The sequence below is a fragment of the Bufo gargarizans genome, chromosome 2 (assembly GCF_014858855.1).
Source record: "Bufo gargarizans isolate SCDJY-AF-19 chromosome 2, ASM1485885v1, whole genome shotgun sequence".
Taxonomy (NCBI): domain Eukaryota; kingdom Metazoa; phylum Chordata; class Amphibia; order Anura; family Bufonidae; genus Bufo; species Bufo gargarizans.
This window is the reverse complement of record NC_058081.1, coordinates 605,473,543-605,497,190: the sequence shown is the minus strand read 5'-3', so window position 1 is coordinate 605,497,190 and position 23,648 is coordinate 605,473,543. Positions and strand designations below refer to the sequence as shown.

Genomic DNA, 23,648 nt, shown 5'->3' with positions numbered 1-23,648 from the left:
GTGATGGATACTGGATTGCTCCTGCATGATCCGATCTGCCTTCATCTATTCACACATTCCCTGCTTCGTACATTGCGCGTTAGCATTCGATGCGTCTCCCATAGGAGATTAGTAAGGTCTTTTATTAATCCCGTTGACTCATTAGTCACGTTTAAAACATTCTGAGGAAATGTTAGCCATTAGAGAGAGTCAGATAGTGTATTTTCCCCTGTAAGTGGGAGAGGATAGGTGTAGTTGTTGTGGCACAAGCTGAGGAAACCAGACCCTGTGAGTGACGCAGATGGCATGGGATAAACCAGTATTCTAACATCTCTGAGCTATGTGTCTGCAGATAGCAGCTGAAGACAGGTATTAAATGACTCCCGCTCCCTGCCAACACCTCTTCAACAGGAAAATTGGCAGTCTTTCCATACCAACACCTCCGACGCTTCTCTACTTTATTAGTCACAAGTTCTCCCAGAGAAGAGTCAGTAAAGTAGGTGCAGATGGAGATCAGTGCACAAGAAATGCCAAATGGAAGAGTTCAGGAGACAACCATACTGCTGTCTTCCCTTCATTTTTTCAATTATTGCAGTAAATTATTTTAATACTTGCCATTAAAATGAGTTGGAAACCTGTTCATCAATATGTTAGATACAATCAAAATGCTGCCCCAGTTGTCTGCTACACTGAGCTCTTGAATTAATGTTGGAAGACAAGAGGGAACAGTTTTGACAAGAATTAAATGGTGTGGGCTTTGTTTGGGGCCATCGATAGTCATCCTGCATCTGCCACTTCCTATACAGAAGACAGACTGCTGTAAATGGCATCTGCAGGACAAGCAGCTGCAAGGTCCCTAGGTGATCCTGCGGCATTTCCAACTGCTCTACGGGTTAGGGCTCATGCACACAGCTGGATTCTAGATCAGTGTTGTATGGGCCCATGTCCACAAATTGATATGTACCTCTGATTTCCTATGGTGTTTTTTTTTTTCATTGATTTATATGGGATCTGTGGGGTAAAAAAAATGGGCATGCTTAGTCATATTACAGAGGTGTTCCCTTTAGGGAAGAACATGGCACCATGCAGACACCTCACAGTGGCACATAGATTGCAAAAAAAGGAGTATAATTAAAAAACTATTGGGGTCATTTATCAAACTGGTGTAAAGTAGAACTGGCTTAGTTGCCCATAGCAACCAATCAGATTCCACCTTTCAGTTTCCAAAGGAGCTGTCAAAAATGAAAGGTGGAATCTGATTGGTTGCTATGAGCAACTAAGCCAGTACTTCGGTACACCAGTTTGATAAATGACCCCATATACGTGCACCCAGGTACATGAACTCCTATGGCGAGGAATGCCGATGACACCATTATATTAAAAAGTATGCTTGCCTCTTAAATTAAGTTAACAGCTAATATATAGATAATCTATACCAGCAATAGAGCCACTGTGTAGCACCTCATAGACACAACGTGTTTTGTATCAGTGTCCGATCCGCATTTGTTTGCAGATTGCACACAAACCCACTCATTTCTATGGGTCCACATAAAAATGGACGTTGTCAATTCATGTGTTCGTTCTGCAAATGATACAATATACCCTATTCTTGTCCGTACTGCAGATAATGAGGCCCTAATGCTTTACTTATAGTGCAGTGATCTTGAATTACAGCCTGTATTATACTCCAGACCTGCACTCACTATTCTCCTGGTGGAGTCATGATGTGCATACACTACATTACTTATTCCATGCTGAACCTGAGTTACATCCTGTATTATACTCCAGAGCTGCACTCACTATTCTCCTGGTGGAGTCATGATGTGCATACACTACATTACTTATTCCATGCTGAACCTGAGTTACATCCTGTATTATACTCCAGACCTGCACTCACTATTCTCCTGGTGGAGTCATGATGTACATACACTACATTACTTATTCCATGCTGAACCTGAGTTACATCCTGTATTATACTCCAGAGCTGCACTCACTATTCTGCTGATGGAGTCATGATGTGCATACACTACATTACTTATTCTGTGCTGAACCTGAGTTACATCCTGTATTATACTCCAGAGCTGTACTCACTATTCTGCTGGTGGAGTCATAATGTACATACACTACATTACTTATTCCAAGCTGAACCTGAGTTACATCCTGTATTATACTCCAGAGCTGCACTCACTATTCTGCTGATGGAGTCATGATGTACATACACTACATTACTTATTCTGTGCTGAACCTGAGTTACATCCTGTATTATACTCCAGAGCTGCACTCACTATTCTGCTGGTGGAGTCATGATGTACATACACTACATTACTTATTCCGTGCTGAACCTGAGTTACATCCTGTATTATACTCCAGAGCTGCACTCACTATTCTGCTGATGGAGTCATGATGTACATACACTACATTACTTATTCCGTGCTGAACCTGAGTTACATCCTGTATTATACTCCAGAGCTGCACTCACTTTGCTAGTTGTGATTGGAAACAGCCAACAAGCTTGTTTAGGTTTAGGTGATATCCTGCAAAGCAGGGAAATACACATGAAATAGCTGGACAGTAATTGGTGTAAAGAAAACTCTTCCCAGAATAAAGCTTTTTAGCGTAAGCTCAGTGCAGACACTGACCCAGCAAAGAATTCTGGGAGATCTCAACTCTGAAGCCTGCAGAATTGTGATTGCGGTTCTGGAGTACAACGTTCTGTAACTCGAGCTTACTTCAAGGTAAGAAGTTCAGGGATAATGATATCTGGTATACTTGGAAACAAAGTGGGGAACCTGCGCGTCTTTTCTTCTCGCAGGTTTATGCAGAGGCATTTCTCTGCAGCTGGACAATTATATTCTATGGGTATATCTGAAACGCGTGATTGCTGGAAACGCTCTCCACTTTCAATGAGAAGAAGGCGTCTGTTGTCTGAGCTGCCAGCAGCCCGTTTCAATGAGCAGCATGTTCTGTGACAAAAATAAAAATGTTGACATGGGATGTCCTTACTGCTGGCAATTAACGGGCTGCCCTAATCTTGTAATACGAATAACATTGCATCACTGATATGTGGGGGGTTGCAAGAACTAAATCTGGAAGATGGAGGAACTGGAAATATCTTTTCAGGAGGCACTTTACAAACAGCCCTGTAGAAGCTGGAACCTGGTATTTGTCCTAGTTGAAATGAGTTTGACATTTAGGGGGAGATTTATTGTCTCCTTAAGCCAGTTCTCTGGCGGGGAAAAAAGCCCAAAACACCCTGTTTGCAATTTTTAAAATGGCATTGCATCAAAATTTTGTCGCAAGTGGCGTTTCTGCACTGCCCTTGCCACTTTTATGAAAAGGGGGCGTGACGAGGGTCCGTCACATTTATCTTCTTTTGTGCCAGTTTTGTAGCTCGGAGCTGCCATAGATGTCACACGTACGGCTGCCCGATGCACCTAATATATAATGAGGCCTGTACCTTGCCATAAATTAGGCGCATCTTTCAGCAGAGCAGAGGATATCATAGACTAGTGTAAAAAGCCTGTCTATGGTAAATCTCCCCCTAGGGGCTCATGCACACAAACGGACCGTATGTGGAAACATTCATTTCAATGGGTCTAAAAAAGAAATATGGAAGGTACTCCGTGTGCATTCCGTTTCCGTATTTCCATTCTGCAAAAAAATAGAACATGTCCCTATTATTGTTCACATTACAGACAAGGACAGGACTGTTCTATTAGGGGCCAGCTGTTCCGTACCTCAAAATAAAGAATGCACAAGGACGTCATCCGTATTTTTTGCAGATCTGTGTTTTGCAGACCGCAAAATGCATACGGTCGTGTGCATGAGCTCTGAGTTGTTGTTAGTATTGATGACATCACCATAATTTAGAACTAAGTAAATCCCTTTCTGCCCCCTCACCCCCACTTTGATTTCTTCTCTGTGTTGTTAAATTCTTTTGTGTTAAGGGTACTTTCCCACTTGCGTTTTTCTTTTCCGGCATAGAGTTCCGTCCTAGGGGCTCAATACCGGAAAATAACTGATCAGATATATCCCCATGCATTCTGAATGGAGAGTAATCCGTTCAGGATGCATCAGGATGTCTTCAGTTCAGTCTTTTTGACTGATCAGGAAAAAGATAAAACCGCACCATGCTACGGTTTTATCTCCGGCCCAAAAAACTGAAGATTTGCCTAAATGCATTTTTTTCCATAGGAATGTATTAGTGCCGGATCCGGCATTCAAGTAAAGGTGAAAAAGGTGAAAAAAATTAATGTCGGATCAGTTTTTCTGGATGACACCGGAAAGACTGATCAGGCGACGGAACTGCTTGCAGGATCACTCTGCCGCAAGTGTGAATGTAGCCTTAAAAAGGCAAAACTATTATAGCGGTGATACCTTTAATAGTTTTGTATGAGGGCCATTAAAGCAGGTTAATTATTTCAGACCACCTAAAGGTTTGTTTAAAGGAGTACTCCAGGTAAAACAGATATACAGTTATCCCAAGTGCAGAGCCCGACGGGACAGTGCATGACACAAGTGCAGTAGCCCAGAACAAAGAAACTGCAAAGGGTTGATTTTTATACTGTAATTTAGTTAATTGAAATGTTCAGATTTGTTGTATTTGCCTACTCAATAGTATTGTATGGATAATTCAGAGTTAACAACCTTGACTCAGCCTCTTTAGGATACTAGGAAATGCACCTGGGTCCGCCCCTAGTCAGTGGGGAATCTAGTGCCAACTGAGGAAGAGAGAGGACCAACATGTTCTTTCTCCTCAGTACTGGGCCTGGGTCCCAGAGAGCCATCATCTCTGAGATAGCTACAGCTAAGAAAGCAGCTTTTTCCAGTGCTCCAGAGAGAGAAAGAAAAAGAAAATCAAAGTATCTGGAGTAAGTCAGCAAGGTACTGTGCATGCTTAAGGCTGATAGAGACTTTGCCTCTGTGAGAGGAAATATTGCCAGCGCACACTTCCATACTTTGAGACGGTTTGGCCAGCTGTACTAATACAAGAAGGTCACCATCAGCCTAAGATTCTGCAGATTGAGACTTTTGAAAGACAGAGAGAAGAAGTACTACAACCTCCATCATTGCTACCATCCATACATAGCTATTAGGGAAAGACTGCACTGTGTTCTATACCCTGGAACTGTGCCTGGTTACTGTTGGATCTACTACTACTCCTATTTTGAACTTTAGTAAAGAGAGACTTAGGCCCCTTGCAGACGAGCAATACAAATTAGGTCCGGATGCGCTCCAGATGCGTTCAGTAAAAAATGCGCAATTTCGAAAGCAAGTTCATTCAGTTTTGCCTGCGACTACATTCAATTGTTCAGTTTTTATCGCAAGGGTGAAATAAGTATTGATGTGTTTTTCACCCGCGTGATAGGAAACGGAATGCTTACAAACAACATTTCTCAGCAACCATCAGTGAAAAACGCATCACTTCCGCACTTGCTTGCAGATGCGATGCATTTTTCACGCAGCCCCATTTACTTCTATGGGGACAGCGTTGTGTGAAAAACGCAGAATATAGAACATGCTGCGATTTTCACTCAACGCACAAGTGATGCATGAAAGACAACGCTCATGGACACAGCCCCATTTAAATGAATGGGTCCAGATTCAGTGTGGGCGCAATGCATTTGCATCACGCATTGCACCCGCTCGGAAAACTCACTCGTCTGCAAGGGGCCTTATTTATTTACTAAAACTGGTGTAGTCCATTACCAAACGACGGCCATTGCACTTGCATCCATACTCCTGCCTTGGACATTGCAACACCAAGGGAGCCCCAACTACCACTGGGCAGGAGCCCCAACACCAGGGTGGGCCATGAGGGAAAAAAGGGTGCACCCTGGAGGGTACCAATGTGAGGATTGCCACTGTGATCCGTGTATACAACCATTCTTGCTCATCCTCCGTCTGTTTTGTCCATTTACTTATTTAATGCACTTCTATAGCGCTACTATATTCCGCAGCGCTTACGCTTTATTATGATCACTTGTAGAGTTCAGGGAAACTACCTTTTGGCAGGTTCGAGTTCGGGGTTTAAGTGAATTACGTAATGGATTGCATTCTCACGGAATCCATAAAGTAATTCAATACCAGCATGCCACATAATACAAGTGTATGGCCAGCAGAACGGACCCCTCAGGCGCTGGCCATGCGGCATGCCGGCACTGAATTACGCTATGGATTCCGTGAGAATGCAATCCCTTACGTAATTCACTTAAACCCTGAACCCGAACTCGAACTTGCCAAAAGGCGGGTTCGCTCAACTCTAATTACTTGCTGTCCATGTGCTATCTGCATTTTTGGGGGATACCACACTAACCTAGTCATTTCCATGAGGACATCCACATTTTTTTTGTGGACCCATTTGGCCATTCTGCAAATTATAGAACATTTCCTATTTTTGTCCGTATTGTGGAAGAGAATAGCCCTTTTGGTCGATAGGGCGGAAAAAAATTCTGAATGAGAACAGAAGGTATCCAGATCCATGGGTTGTGGAGCGAAATTTAGATATGATCACGTGCAGTCGCATGTGACTTGCATTGTGGTCTATTAAGGCAAAGTTGAATGAGTCTTGCAACCAGAGATCCAAAGTTGCATTTTTCCGACAGTTGTGTTGTGGGAGGACTGACATTGAGACACGACCCAACGTCACGTGATACTGCACAACATGTAAGTGAATGCCATTTAAAATCCAACACTGATTAATTTGTTGGAACTGTCGAGCCGTGACAACTTGTGGGACACAATGTCGCCCCATTCACTTACATCACACACAGTGCAGGCAGTGCTACACAGCCATCTTTGGTCACATGATGCTTGTCACTGCCAAAGTTACTTTAGATCATGGTAAATTCCAGGGGAAAGTATACATGTATTTACATGCATTTTAGGTGTAGATGTGTGATGCTGGCTAGCGTGTGCAGAATTGCATGGTTCGCTGATCACTGGCCTTGTCTATTTTGTGCACTGCAGTATAGTTTTTTTACAACTCTTCTAGAGTATTAGAAATTGTACAATATGATTAATATATTGAATATAACAGCTTCATGCAAGTACTGGATATGTACTGGGAAAGACCAGACCAGATCCCAACCTGCCATCTTGATTTAGACAATGTGCTTCTAGACTGCACTCTAGTTAGGCTAGTTTCCCATCTCCGGCAGAGAACAGCCTGCTGAAATTCTCCGGATCCGCCACTGCCAGATGCAACCAGACTGCCTGCCAGCCCCATTAACTATAATGAGGTCCGTCAGAGATCCGGCTGCTATCTGGCAAAAATGCAGAGAGCAATGCTTGCAGGGATCTCTGCTCTGGCCAATATAGCGGTATTCAGATTTATGGCATCCCCTGTTAGCTCACAGAGGCCTCATAGGCCACTTAATCTGAAATGATGCAGTAATTTACGATCACTAGTGATTAACGAATTTCTTGAAATTTGATTCAGATTTAATTCGGCCGAATCGGTCAGGCAATTCAATAGGGGTCTTAACAAATTAAAAAGTGTGCTGGTTGCCCTGAAGTCTTGATGCTCTCAAAAAGAGAAACAATATAAAATATTGTAATTTGATACCTTTTAATGGCTAACTAAAAATGATGTTATAAGGCAAGCTTTCGAGACTCCCTTCTTCAGGCCAGACAATGGTTATGGATGACACTGAGGTCTAGGACTGTCTCCAACTGATTTCAGGCTCTTAAATGCTGAGACAGCATTAGCGATCTTAAAGTGACTGCTACACTGGATAAACGCACGGCTGCTGCCTCTTTACATACAATTTGCACTGTGTTTTTTTAATGTTTTTTTTTTCTTTTAAATGGTCCAAAAATGTTTCTGTTTTCGGAGGCAAATGCCTGCTGGTCATGTGATCCTTCTTCATCTTTCCTGTCTTTCGATCTGAAAAATGGCCATTTTAAGAAATTCACTGGAATAGATTTGCCAAAAATTCTGGTTGAATTTGATTTGTTTTGAATTGATTTGCTTGTCTCTACCTATAGCAAATGCTATGTCTATATACACTCACCTAAAGAATTATTAGGAACACCATACTAATACGGTTTTGGACCCCCTTTTGCCTTCAGAACTGCCTTAATTCTACGTGGCATTGATTCAACAAGGTGCTGATAGCATTCTTTAGAAATGTTGGCCCATATTGATAGGATAGCATCTTGCAGTTGATGGAGATTTGAGGGATGCACATCCAGGGCACGAAGCTCCCATTCCACCACATCCCAAAGATGCTCTATTGGGTTGAGATCTGGTGACTGTGGGGGCCATTTTAGTACAGTGAACTCATTGTCATGTTCAAGAAACCAGTTTGAAATGATTCGAGCTTTGGGACATGGTGCATTATCCTGCTGGAAGTAGCCATCAGAGAATGGGTACATGGTGGTCATGAAGGGATGGACATGGTCAGAAACAATGCTCAGGTAGCCTGTGGCATTTAAACGATGGCCAATTGGCACTAATGCCCAGAAAACATCCCCCACACCATTACACCACCACCACTAGCCTGCACAGTGGTAACAAGGCATGATGGATACATGTTCTCATTCTGTTTACGCCAAATTCGGACTGTACTATTTGAATGTCTCAACAGAAATCGAGACTCATCAGACCAGGCAACATTTTTTCAGTCTTCAATAGTCCAATTTTGGTGAGCTCGTGCAAATTGTAGCCTCTTTTTCCTATTTGTAGTGGAGATGAGTGGTACCCGGTGGGGTCTTCTGCTGTTGTAGCCCATCCGCCTCAAGGTTGTGCGTGTTGTGGCTTCACAAATGCTTTGCTGCATACCTCGGTTGTTATTTCAGTCAACGTTGCTCTTCTATCAGCTTGATTCAGTCGGCCCATTCTCCTCTGACCTCTAGCATCAACAAGGCATTTTCGCCCACAGGACTGCCGCATACTGGATGTTTTTCCCTTTTCACACCATTCTTTGTAAACCCCAGTAATGGTTGTGCGTGAAAATCCCAGTAACTGAGCAGATTGTGAAATACTCAGACCGGCCCGTCTGGCACCAAAACCATGCCACGCTCAAAATTATTTAAATCACCTTTCTTTCCAATTTTGACATTCAGTTTTTGGAGTTCAGGAGATTGTCTTGACCAGGACCACAACCCTACATGCATTGAAGCAACTGCCATGTGATTGGTTGACTAGATAATCGCATTAATGAGAAATAGAACAGGTGTTCCTAATAATTCTTTAGGTGAGTGTATATACTGTATATATACACACACAACAAAAAACGTGTAAGACGGCACTACAACCTTTATGTCCATCTTCCAGTGGGTTACAACAAGTATAGAAAGGAAGCTAGAAGGCCGACAATGGAAGCTTCACTATAACATTTATTATTTTAATTTTAGGACACATTTGCATAGAAATACACTAAATTAAGAGACCAAAAATCGCTGCAATGTTCATTTATAATTCTTCAATATATTTTCATTTTGAAGGGACATTGCGTTCCGTTCCCACATAACTTTTTAGCCATAATTTTTCATCTCATTTGCATTTTCTTATTCCATACAATCTTCTCTGAATGGAACTAATCAAATTAGAAGGATTCTATAAAGAAGAAAGCATAATGCTCTGCCAGGAGATCTGGATCACAAACGCTGTAATAATGATAATTGTATCATTGTTTTATGTAAATACAATACAAGCAAAAATCTAATTGACAATAAATAAATAGTTTGTGGCTCTGATCACAGATTGCTCAGCAGATGCTGTCAGAGGGAACTGGGAGTCGATTGCCTCCTTTTTGCAGGATTAGATTCCCATTCACTGTGCTAATTCTCCACCATTTAACCACTTGCACTGGCAAAATAAAAATCTGATAACTTGTTGATTAAGAACGATATATGAAATACATTCAGAGACCTGACATGACAAGGTCACAGCCACAGGTCACACTTCTCAGGGAAGAAAATCTCAGATATTCTCTGCAAGCAAAATAAAAACATGAGGGAGTAACGACCTACAAAGTCAACTGCCCCAAACAATCAGCAGTAAAGATGAGCCATAGACAAAGCTATTGTAGAATGAAAGATCTTGGGCTAGACAATGATGATGTCCAATTTCCATTTATTTCCCCCAAATCAGGATTCACTCATTGATCTTGATGGTTACAGATGAGCAAATTTATGAAAAGTTCAATTCGGCTGATTCGACAAAAAAAAAAAAAAAATATTAAAATCGCTTCATCAAGTAGCGGGTGCAATGACAGGGCGCTGCGATGGCGCTATCCCCCTTCATTGTACCCCTCAGATTGCGCTTTCATACAGGATCGCGGCATCTGAGCGTAAAAACAGTATGAAATTAACATTAAAAAAACATTAATTCATACTTACCGCCTCCATTCGCTCACGACAGGCCGCCATCATCTTGCTTGAAGATCTGGAGCGAAATCTTCATAAGTCACCACGCATGGGATGTTGGCCGAGATCTTCAATCAAGATGGCAATTGGTGGCTCGTCGCAAGCAAATGGATGAGGTAAATATAAAAAATTTTTTTTCACTAGTTCAGGTAAAATCAATTCACTAACATGAAGCACAAGGAAATTCGGGTTCGAGGCGAATCAAATCTATCCTGAAATTCCGATCGAATTCCACTTCATCGGATTCGATTCGCTCATCTCTACTGACGATAGATGGATATGAGATACAGTGACATTAGAAAGGTACTTAGATATTAAATAGATAGATAGATTAGATAGATAATATATATTATATTAGATAGATAGATAATAGATATTAGATTAGATAGATAGATAGATAGATAGATATGAGATAAAGCAACATTAGAAAGATACTTAGATATTAAATAGATATCAGATAAATAGATGATAGATAGATAGATAATAGATAGATATTAGATAGATAGATATTAGATAGATAGATATGTTCATGTGTTGAAATGTGATCTGCTTGTGTCTTGTTATCAAGAGATTGAGGCCTCAATCTGCAGGTCAGGCAGGTCAGTTTGGAAGAAATTTCTCTTAGTAACTTTATCCATTTGCTGACAAGAATTTTTCTGAAGTGTCATGTTCTGGGACATTATTATTGTGTAACCTGTGGGCAGCAGACTGTGTAAAGACCTTATATACAACTGTGATTTACAGAATGATGACCTCCAATGTATTTATGCATGTAGACATTTCTATGAGTATGTTTGCCCCTTTTATTCTGCTACTTTGCTCGGCTCCTTCCTAGTGTAATCTCATCCTCATTAGCAGTAATTGAATAAAGGTTTATAACATTTCCAGTGCTATAATATTCCAATTAATTATTATTTGTAAGTGCACGATGACAGTCAATCGACCCTTCCAGACCTAGTGATAATCTCCACCTATTTTCCAGCTCTGTGACATGAACTATCACTCACAGGCAGCAGAGCTGCTCATATGGAACAATTGATCTAAGAGGTACCAGCAATGTCAATATATTTTAGTGATCGGTTTGGGATCTGATTTGGAAATGGTGGCTTGACGTGAAAGCCCATCACAATGGGATTATGTAATGATGGGGATGATCATTCCCTTTTTTTCGTCCATGAGCTCTGGTTTTCTGGTTCTTTTCATGGTCAATGTCTGGTTTCCTATTTTGGTCGGTGCAGTACAAGTGCACACATCCAGACCATGCTTCATCCATGATTCCAGAGGACTGCAGGTACCTGCTCTCATATTTTAACATCAGGGGCGTACTAGGAATTTAAAACCTAGAAGAGGCCCTATGTTGTAGGTGGGTCCAAATTGGCAGAAGGCAGGGAAGCACAAGTAGATGGGGGGAAACACAAGTAGGTGGGGTTAGCAATACATGCACAAAACACCACCCCAGCATAACCAAATACCACAGTGCGGCACAATATACGTAGCCATCAGTGGCTGCCATATTCTCTACTCTTCCTCCTCCAGTTGTCTCTAATTAAGATATGGAGCAAGGGGCTGATATGTGGGCCACATAAAATATCCAGCCCTACCTTCAGCATCCTGCCTGGACTACCCTAATAATGACCCCTATAATTCCCCCCGTAGTATATTCCCCAAGTGGTCAAGTACAGAAGGAAAAAAATAAAATGCCTGAGTCTCGTTCCAATGTGCTGTCTCCACAGGCTGGAAGAAGCCATTTGTACACTGCCTATTGTGGCCTGTGGCCTATGAGGGTGAACAGCAGGGAGCCATGGGCTCCCATGCCCTGCGCAGCATTTAACTGTATCACCATACCGAGGACAGCCATATAATTCAATTTAGGAAGGCACCTGCAGCTGCCGGCCAGGTACATAGTACATAATGCTCCTAGCAACGGTCAGGAGGGTTTGGGTAGCCCCTTGGTGATCGGTCCACCAGGACCCTGAGGGTTTTATGGCCAGTCCTCCCCTGTTTATCATACTGCCAAAAGGTAAGTCACATTTGTACTCCTGATTTATTGGGGCTACTTGACTTTTCTGATAGAACTGAGGATGCACATTACTAGTCTACAATGCTACAATGAGTACATGATGAGGGAGGATGCGTTACCTGAATTCACACATACATATAACATTATACATGTCCAGTGTAGGTTGTGTGAGTGCATACATGTATATGGTATATGCTATGCCTGTGCTACCACGACGGCTGTTAATAAAGGACTAAATGTAGCTTCAGTGTTATTATTCCTTCAAGACATGTCCTTAGTGTCTCCTTTCCCCTCCCCCAGCAGAGCTCCTTCCCTGAGCTGCATACCCTTTAGCTGAGTTAACTGCAGGACAGGACTGAGTAGGGGGATTGTTCAAAGAAAGTGGCCCTTTGGTTGGTTGCCATAGAAACCGACATACCACAGCTCTGACCCCTGAGAGGTTTTAACACTCTCCCGCAGCGGGGATGCCAGCAGCTGGACCGCAGCTGTTTGTAAGGCCGCTACAAAAGCAGGAATCCCGGCCACTTACACTGCAAAATAAACATAAATCCCCTCAAACCGACTTCAAGGACATTGCCTCAGTGCAGCCTTCAAGTCTACATTTTTACACTATAAATAAGTCAAATGCATTGCTACAGACCTGGACCTACGGTAATGTAAAACCCCAGCCATCTATGTCAACCAGAGGCAGGCCGATAACAGGGGTACAGTGACTGAGAGATAGACTCCCATACACTGGACTATCCGTCAGACCGGGATAAACGTACACATAAAATCTACAGCCCTCAGAATAAGTCCCACACCGTCTTCAAGTGTACTTTCTTTTAATTGAAGTTAATGTCTATCATAATTTCATAAAACATGTTACAGAACTCTAAATCTCTGGTTTCCCTACAGTGATAACATTTTGCCGGTCTGCAGGCACCACTAGAGGGAGCTAACTGCACTCTGATTTATACATCTAGTGCTGAAGATGTGTGACAGGAACCATGGAGGGAGTTTATTGTTGGATTCCCTCTCACCCAATGTCACAAAGTATCCATGTGGTACCTGTGACGAATACCGCACCTCGCTGCCGCCGGACATCAAATATGTAGATCCAGCGAGATATGGTATAGTCACTGGTTACCAAGGCGTGACGTTACACCATCCCTGAGGAGCAGGTAAGGTCAGCTTGGTACAGTGTTCACAGACTCCTCCTGTCCACACATACAGTGAGGAACAGAAGTATTTGAACACCCTGCGATTTTGCAAGTTCTCCCACTTAGAAATCATGGAGGGGTCTGAAATTCACATTGTAGGTGCATTACCACTCTGAGAGACAGAATAAAAAAATAAAAATCTGGAACTCACATTGTATGATTTTTAAAGAATGTATTTGTCTTGCACTGCTGAACATAAGTATTTGAACACCTGAGAAACAGCAAAAATTCTGGCTCTTAAAGACCTGTTACTGTGCCTTTAAAAAGTCCCCCTTTACTCCACTCATTAATCTAACTTAGTAGCACCTGTCTGAGCTCTTTAAAGACAACTGTCCACTCCACAGTCAGTCAGACGCCAACTACTACCATGGGCAAGACCAAAGAGCTGTCAAACGAAACTAGAGACAAAATTTGGACCTCCACAAGACTGGAAAGGGCTACGGGGCAATTGCCAAGCAGCTTGGTGAAAATAGATCAACTGTTTGAGCAATTGTTAGAAAATGGAAGAGGCTAAAGACGACTGTCAGTCTACCTCAGACTGGGGCTCCATGCAAGATCTCACCTCGTGTGGTATCACTGATGATAAGAAAGGTGAGGAATCAGCCCAGAACTACAAGGGAGGAGCTGGTCAATGACATGAAGAGAGCTGGGACCACAGTTTCAAAGGTCACTGTCAGTAGAACACTACGCTGTCATGGTTTCAAATCATGCATTGCACGGAAGGTTCCCCTGCTCAAGTCATCACATGTCCAGGCCCGGCTGAAGTTCGCCAATGACCATCTGGATGATCCATGGGAGGCATGAGAGACAGTCATGTGGTCAGATGAGTCTAAAGTAGAACTTTTTGGTCTAAACTTCACTCGTCGTGTTTGGAGGAAAAAGAAGGCCAAGTTGCAACCCAAGAACACCATCCCTACTGTGAAGCATGGGGATGGTAACATCATGCTTTGGGGGTGCTTTTCTGCGAAGGGGACAGGACGACTGCACTGTATTAAGGAGAGGACCATGGGGCCATTTATTGTGAGATTTTAAGCAACAACCTCCTTCCCTAAGTCAGAGCATTGAAGATGGGTCATGGCTGGGTCTTCCAACATGACAACGACCCGAAGCACACAGCCAGGATAACCAAGGAGTGGCTCCGTAAGAAGCATATCAAGGTTCTGGAGTGGCCTAGCCAGTCTCCAGACCTAAATCCAATAGAATATCTTTGGAGGGAGCTGAAACTCTGTGTTGCTCAGCGACAGCCCCAAAACCTGACAGATCTAGAGGAGATCTGTGTGGAGCAGTGGGCCAAAATCCCTGTTGCAGTGTGTGCAAACCTGGTCAAGAACTACAGGAAACGTTTGACCTCTGTAATAGCAAACAAAGGCTTCTGTACCAAATATTAACTCTGATTTTTTCAGGTGTTCAAATACTTATGTTCAGTAGTGCAAGACAAATAAACTCTCTAAAAATCATACAATGTGATTTCCTGATTTATTTATTTTTATTCTGTTTCTCGGAGTGGGAATGCACCTACAATGTGAATTTCAGACCCCTCCATGATTTCTAAGTGGGAGAACTTGCAAAATAGCATAGTGTTCAAATACTTCTGTTCCTCACTGTAGAAACATAGAATGTGTCGCCAGATAAGAACCATTTGGCCCATCTAGTCTGCCCAAAATAATGAATACTATGAATAGCCCCTGGCCCTATCTTATATGAAGGATGGCCTTATGCCTATCCCACATGGGCACAGAGAGGCAACAAGCTGAGGATGCCTTTCACTGCCCCAGTGAAACAGCACATCCTCAGCCCGGGAAGACTGCCATCAGCTTCTCGTTTGATATAAGCACGTTCCGCTAACGGGATTATATAGGGTGAGAAACCAACCCGCAGTAGCGTATAACTAGGCCAGAACACGGACGTGGGGATTCATGATCGAGATACCAGAACAGCACAAGGTTAAATTATATATTTAATTGCCTTAAGGGCTCACTAGACATAACACAATATACACAGAAAATATATACAGTGGTCGGAGTAGTAAATACAGATGGCGTGGTACAAACAGGGTTAAGCAAAACAAAAAGGTCAGTTTACCAGGTATAAGAGTCCTTTGGTTTGTGATGAGTTCTTAGTCGTAGTCACATGAGAGGCAGTGATGTCAGCAGGTTGCAGGTCCCTCTAAACACATGGCACGATGTGACCCCCTTCAGAGAAAGGACACGCCCGCTTGCGGGCACAAGCCTTTTGATCTGTAGCCGGCCCCTCCCCTCCCAGCCTCTGGGAGGAGTCCACTCCCCCCTCTTTTGGGGTTGGCAGTAAATGAGTCACAAAACAGATTAGGGCTCATGGCTCCAGACCACAATGTCACAGGGAGGTGGTTCCGGGACCAATGGATCCGCCTGGGTTCCGGCTACCAGTAGAGTCCAAGCATGGTACCGTTATTTGGTTTCTGTGGGAGATATGTCTCCCCTCCCTGGCATCCCACCACCAAACTATGACCACAGGCCGGTTAATCGTGGCCACAGGGACACCAATATGTATTTGGTTTATGTCTGTAATGGGGAGGCGATTCATAATTCCTTATGAATCGCCGGTTCTATGATGTCTGATAATGTTCATTAAACTGGGGAATGGCCTAGATCCCCTGCAGGGAAGCTTTCCTGCAGGATCCGTGCTATCTGAATGGAGGTGAGAAATTGTAAAGAAAGGTGGCATGCTAGAAGTTCTCTGCCATTTGGCTGGGCTTTGAAGCAGGGCCCCCTGTGGAGTTCACTACCTCTGCTATCTGACAGCAGATGGCTGGTGTGGGAACATAGCTGACATTAAATAATAATCCATATTCCTCACAGTACCCAAGACCAGGTACAGTTGGGTTCAAACCTTTGCTTCGTAAGTGACAGACTGCCAGAACTGAGCTTGTAAAAGTTTCCACTTTTATAAATCTCATTGATTAAAATGTGGAGAAGGCTAACATTTGAGACCTGAACATTCACCACAATAGTGAAAATCTGGAAATCCCTGATCCTGGACTTCCACTCAAAAGTCCTGAAATGTGTTATTTATTGGTTCTCTTTATAATTGGGAGCAAATTTTCAACAACTATGCTACGGGTTCTATATTAGTAGGGTGAAGGCCACACTGGTGACAGCCTATGTTCTGAAAATAGGAAGAGCAGAGAGACTGTCATGATGCCTGACAGAATGGTGTGACTGTCTCTACTCACATCCACTGGCATTTCTCCTGAACCAGGTAACGCATAATACAATAACATTTAATAACACTATATTTAATAACACTATATTAAATTCAGTGCAGTCTGCAGGCAGTATGTTGTAGAGCAGGAGGAGCTGAGCAGATGCATAGTTTTATGGGAAAAGATTCAGTAAAACTTGTAATTTATACATTTAAATCTCTGCTGTTTCTGAGCTCAGAAGCCCAAGTGGGCGGTCCCATCAGTGATTGACAGCTATCTGTGTAAACACACATACAAGAAAGTCTGGAAGTCACTGATAGGACCGCCCACTTGGGCTACTGAGCTCAGAAACAGCAGAGATTTAAATAATAAAGTACTTGTTTTACTGAATCTTTTCCCATAAAACTATATCAATCTTCTCAGCTCCTCCTGCTCTACAACATACTGCCTGTAGATTGCACTGCATTCCACGGTGGCAGGAATTACTCATAATGCAATATAGGCAAAGTGATTTCAAAACGTGCGTGCCTTAGTTTAGCAGCACAACAGTAGGATCAATAACAGATGAAGCAAGAAATTGTTGGTGTGGATTTCTCACAAATTGGTTTACGGCATTCTCAGTTACAGAGAAAAAATACACAATGCCAACCTAAAGATTAGTCTAAATAGCTGACTGCGAATGTCTGATGACTGTGAACGCTTGTTGGAGATTTCCCCGTACGCCCGATCCAATAATAGAACGTTTCTAGCTATCCGTTTCTATATATGTTAGTCTTCACCGCGCAGCATAGAACAAGGCTCTTCAAACTAGACTTGAAATACGCGGGAGGAAAGACGCACCCCGAGAAACATTTATCTCATGAACCCTTGTGTCTAGCAGGTGAACTCGAAACCGCTATTAAGTCATTACTGCTAAGATATGTAAAATGCTTCCCTCCTCACTCCAGTGCTCTCTTAATGATACCAGAGGCCATTGCCGAGACCCCCTGAGGTGGGCTAAGGACATGGAAACAACTAAATGAATAATTTGTGAACGGGGAGGGTCTTATAAGTCAGCAAGGAGAATACAGCAGAATCCCCTGTGAGGAAAACTGATTTCAGGCTCTGTGCCATTGGCATCAATATTATGAGTATCTAGGGGAATGATTTAGGATCAGCAATCATGTTTTGGCCTTTATCATATATATCAACGACCACATTCCCATATATGAATGCAATGGGTCTAGGGGTCATATGGGAGAGAAATATATTCCTCTTAGGGCTCATGTACACGACCGTATGTATTATATGTTCCGCAAAAAATACGGATGACGTCCTTGTGCCAGAACAGCTGGCCCCTAATAGAACGGTCCTATCCTTGTCCGTAATGCAGGCAATAATAGGACATGTTATATTTTTTTGCGGAACGGAAATACGGACATACGGAAACGGAATGTACATGTAACTTCCCTTTATTTTTTGCGGACCCATTGAAGTGAATGGTTCCGTATATGGTCCATAAGGAAAACAGAACGGGCAAGTTTTTTTTTACGGACTGTATGCGGTCCGTTCAACAAAATATGTAACGCACACGGACATCATCCGTATTTTTTGCGGATCCGTTTTTTTTGCGGACAGCAAAATACATATGGTCGTGTGCATGAGCCCTTAAAGTGCGAAACTAGAAGAGCGGCCAAAACGAATCCTGCTTATTTACTTATATAATACCTACCCTGGTTGTCTAAATTTAGTTGATTTTAACCCTTGAATGACCACAAGTGTTTTTACGGCATCTGTTATGGAGCACAGAAAGGCTAATTCTGCCGCAGGACCCTCAGGAATGCTTATTTGATGGTGTAGAAGTGGATCCTAGCGATGACATCGCGTGGTAGAAACGGATCAAGCCCCTTAGGCTTAGGCACTCTATGAATGCGATCGATTATTAAGTCCCTTTCAGTGGACTCAGGCAACGCCGCCTTAGTCAGTTGCTGCAGGAGGTGTTCCAGCTTATTCGCCTCGACAGACTCGGGGATCCCGCGAATTCTGACGTTGTTTCGCCTATGTCTGTCTTCCAGGTCCTACATCTTAGCTGTGAGTTTAGCGATATCTTCCTCCATAGCTTCATGTGCGTCGATAAGGGTGTTATGAGAAGCCGTGAATTCGGCCATTTTGACCTCCAGGTGGGATGTACGTTCCCCGATACTCTGAATATCCTTACGGAGGTCTTTTAACATCCCCAACATATCCTCTTTCATAGAGGAGCGCAGGTTATCCAACATGGAGCACATAATGTCTGCAGTAAGTTGGGTACTATCTAAGGTGTCCCGCTCAGGCCCTTGCCTGTCTGCAGAGCCATGCGTAGATAACAATGGCGTTCCCGCCAGGGAGGCCGACGCGCCCGCCGGAGGTGGGGTCCCTCTCTGGCTGGACTCCGCTGGCGTCAGTTTGCCAAAGAATTCGGTCAATTTCGCTGGGGCAGGGCGCCTCCTGACCTTCCCCATGTCTGCAGCGCCTTGTGAAGCCTCCGTAGGTTACGGTAGATCGCAGGAGTAATAGCTGTGAGCTGCTTAAAAGCGGTTAAGCCCGGAGCAGAAGCGCTATGCGACTGGCGCCATCAGCGTGCAGGCCACGCCCCCACAGCAAGGCTAATTCTGTACAGCGAATTATAGAGCCACAGGTAGGGTGCCTACCTGTCAGAGAAAGCAGGGCACCCAACAGAGAGGACCGGAAAGGGTTTTCATTTTTAATCACTACTGCCCAGTATATTGAGATTTCAACAAGCACTGTGTAGACCAGGGGTCAGCAATCTGCTGTGAAACTACAACTCCCAGCATGCATACTTACACGGCTGTGTTAAAAGGAGTGAAAGGAGGATTCTGGGAGTTGTATTTTTAGAACAGCTGGAGTGCCGGAGGGTGCTGATACCTGGTGTAGACAATAAAGGCAATCACACTATGAGTCCCAGCAATTATGAGAACGACAGTCAGGTTTATGACTATTTGAATACCATTGCGACTAAATTGATTCGCAACTTGTGTTTTTACGTCGCCCTCAACGAAATGTGGGGTGCGGCAAGAGCGGCGAGTGGGCTGGTCCATCAGCCCAGTCAAATGATGACGAAATCTAGCTGTGGGCTGGCAAAGATATCATTCTAGGCATACAAAGTACCACAGGATGCACTGACAAGGCGTGCCCTCGTCATAAATTAAGCGCAGCCTCCAGCGGCATCAGAAATATCAAGACTGGCATAGAAAAAAAAAACATCTTGATAAATCTCCTCCTGTGCACATTTCAGGCTAAATAACCATGTTACATATTACATGACCGTATTTGTCCAATTGAGATATGGTGTTAAGATTAGTTAAGTGTTACATTTCGTGACAGACACATCTGGACATTATTATTATTATGGCGCTGTACATATGATAAGGGGTAACATACATAATATAGACAATTGCATGGACAAGATGAGTTACAAACTAGTACAGAAGGAGTGAGGGCTTACAATCTACAAGGGACATGAGATAGATGAGAAGTTACGTGTGGACACATCTGTAGGTACAATTAATATAGGCAGACCACGCAAATGCTATGGGGCCCAGAGCGCAAGGAAGGCCCCGTCCACTTTTCTTCTATTCCAGGCCCTGCTTGCTTCCCCTATGCTCAGTCAGGGCCCCTGAGTGGGGAATTTCCCGGCTTAGGAGTCCCTGTTCTGACTCCATATATGGAGTCAGTGTTATGAACCTGAAAGGGGCCTTCCCAAGCATGGTCACTATGCTTGGGGGACACCCTATGTATACAAGTCTAATTTAGACTCTATTTTCTAAATGTTTCTGTGAGGATTTCAACGCACAACCATCTACATTAAAGACAAGAACCTTAACCACTGGGCTATAGAGCTCAGTGCTTAAGTCATTACTGAAAAACCTCATAGAACTTTCTCTTATGTCATACAAGAGAAATTTCTATGAGGTTTTTCAGCACTGACTTAGCATTAAGTTCTATAGCCCAGTGGTTAAGGTTCTTGCCTTTAATATAGATGGTTGTGAGTTCAAATCCCCACAGAAACATTTTAAAAATAGAGTCTAAATAAAACTTAAATATACAGGACTCACTTTATAAAAAAATATTTTGTGGCATATTCTGGGGCCACGAGGGTGAAGAATTGTTGCATTTTGGGGGCATAATAGGGGTTGTATAACCCTTTTAACCATTAAGATACCGGAGGTCTTTTCATTTTTGCATTTTCATTTTTCTTCCCCATCTTCCTTGAGCCATAACTTTATTTTTACGTTCACATATCCAGAGGAATTATTTTTTGCGGTACAAGTTGTAATTTAATATGGCATACAATGTAGTGGGAAGAAGGCAAAAAATTCCAAATGGGGTGGAATTGAAAAAAATAAAATAAAATATTCCTCTACCGTTTTATGGGTTTTGTTCCCACGGTGTTCCCTTTGCGGCAAAACTGACCTGTGCCCTTTATTCTCTGGGTCAGTAGGAATACAAAGGGGTGTGGCAGGGGAGGAGCCAGGACAGGTGGTGGGATGGGCCAGGGTGGATAGTGGGAGGAGTTAGGGGGCCCAATTCAGATTCTTGCTATGGTGCCCAATGATTTCTATGTAAGCCCCTGCTTGTGTGGTATCACGTCAGATGAGGCGATGCCATGAAGGTCACACCAAAGCTTGGCCATAGAGAATAGTCACTAAACTGCATCTTCTGTGCTGTCTTTTCTCTCGCTTCTTGTCTCCTCGCTGTTATATGCAACCACATACCGAGAATCAGAACAAGATCCCTTCTACATGCTCCATTGTTCTGGTGTGTGTGTCACCCTGATGATGACGTCACTGTAGTGTCATTCGCCGTAGTTGTGACAACCAGCTACACTGAGAGGGTACCTTCTACAGTGGTAAACCTGGTACCAAAAGTGACTGGAGTAGGGTACAGGTGACACCATGGAGTAGAAAAACTGATTTTATTAGAGACAATTTTCATTTTTGACTGGATTCTGCTTCAAGTTGTGAAATCTCCCCTAAGACTTTCATTATCTGATCACTATCAGTCGCACCTGCATATATTTTTTCTAGAAACCTCAAAAGCAGTGCTGATTCTATTTAGTGTAAAAGAACAAAGGAGATATCATCTATGTCGCAAACCATTACTCCCAACGTCTTCAGTCACAAAGCTTCACATCATAGAAATACATAGAAAATGACAGGAGGTGTCCACATTTGATTTGTCACTTGTGTCACATCAGAGCGGCTTTACTCTGTCCAGCCGTCACAGTTCTTGCTAACATTCATCACTACAGACACAAACCTGCCGAGAGTAAACAGTGATAATAAAAAAAATCTCATAGCAAAGCATAAAAGCCACATCTAAAAATATACAGCAGTAGAAAGTAAATGAGCATCCCCAGAATAGCAATTAGATGGCAAACCAGTAAACAAGACACATATCATCTCTCTCCCAGGGCCCGGGATGCTTTTATGGTCCACGGAAACCAACTCTGATTTCAGTCACTTTACTCCAATATCAGGGATGGGGGATGCCATATCCAAGGGCGCTATTGCACATACAGCATAAGTTTCAGGTACCACGCAGCGGGTACCACTCATTGCACCAAAACTTACCTGTATAAACAAAGGGGCAGTCCTGGTGCGGCCTGGCAATTAGCCGTTTTTTTAGCTTTGCAGTACTCGCGGCTCACAACCTCCATGTACCTCCATGTAATAGTAACAAAATGGATCCAGCACAAAGGAGAAATGATAAAAAAAAACGTAGATTCCCCCCTGTGCTTCCGTAAGATTTGGCTGATCATAAATTAGTCAAATTTACGGCAGTCCGTGCACCTGGCACAAAAACTACAAATTTTTGGCCAACATTTAAGCCTATTTCCAGATATAAATGTTTGTAAATTTGCCGAGGCTGGACCCTACTCTGTCCCCATCCCGCCCGACTGCCAAACATGGCATCAAACCGGCCGTGTCACTAAATATTGTTGCACGGCTGCTAAAAAAAGGGACTTGCAATTTTTTTTAAATAAATGACCCCCTTTAAGTTTCCTTGAGTCCTCATCATGGGTTCCCCAGAACTCAGTGAAAAGATCTGTCGGTGAGAAGATGTGAAGCAACAAATGGATTTCAGCCTGCTCAAAGGTGACTTGCCAAACAGTGAGCCAAGGGTTACCCAGGAGTGGAATTTTTTTTTAGGGTTTCCCCTGTGGTAATAAGGTTGAAAATCACTGATCTAGAATACTAAGTATTTGGTGTCAGCTTACTGGTCTTCACTATTCCAGAAGAATATCATTTTCCCTTCGGGTGTTAGTTCTGCAGACACCGACAACAGCTACGGCTCTGTTCACATTATGTTCGGGGCATGCGAACAGTGTTTATGTGCAAAGGTGCATGTATGTGTATGGCTGCAGACTGGCACATGTCTGCCATAGACACTCAAAAAATACTATAGATTTTCCCCCCTTTTTCAATACAGTTAAAAAAGCAGACTTCTTATATATACTGGCTATAATTCTGCACCAGAAACAGATTCTCTGTTTTGAAACCTGCACCCGTAAGCAGGTAGCCTTAAAGGGGTTGTCTCATTTTGGACAATGGGGGCATATCGCTAGGATATGCCCCTATTGTCTTATAGGTGCGGGACCTGCACCTATATCATAAACGGGGCCCCGCAAGTGAACGAGGGCGCACTGCGCATGCGCAGCTGCGATCCATTCATTTTCTATGGGGCCTGTGAAAATAGCCGAGCGCTGTCTCGGCTATTTCCGTCAGCCCAATAGAAATGAATGGGAGTGGGGGCCGCACATGCGCGGTACGCTACCATTCACTTCTATGAGGAGCCGGCCGGACCGAAGTTCTCCAGCCACCACCTTGCGGGGCTTCGTTCTCGAAATAGG

General features: G+C 43.3%; 1 protein-coding gene across 4 annotated transcripts in view; it reads right to left on the bottom strand.

Moving 5' to 3' along the window:
• The window catches only part of PKNOX2 (PBX/knotted 1 homeobox 2), a 293,301-nt gene that overhangs the window by 224,313 nt on the left and 45,340 nt on the right, over positions 1-23,648 (bottom strand). The window contains exon 1 of one of the 4 annotated variants that reach the window (XM_044281992.1): positions 22,369-22,413. The exons of the other annotated variants lie outside the window; for them this stretch is intronic. The gene's annotated coding sequence lies outside the window, so the exon portion shown is untranslated. Of the gene's footprint in view, positions 1-22,368; positions 22,414-23,648 lie in introns of those variants that run through there. 4 annotated transcript variants of the gene reach the window in all.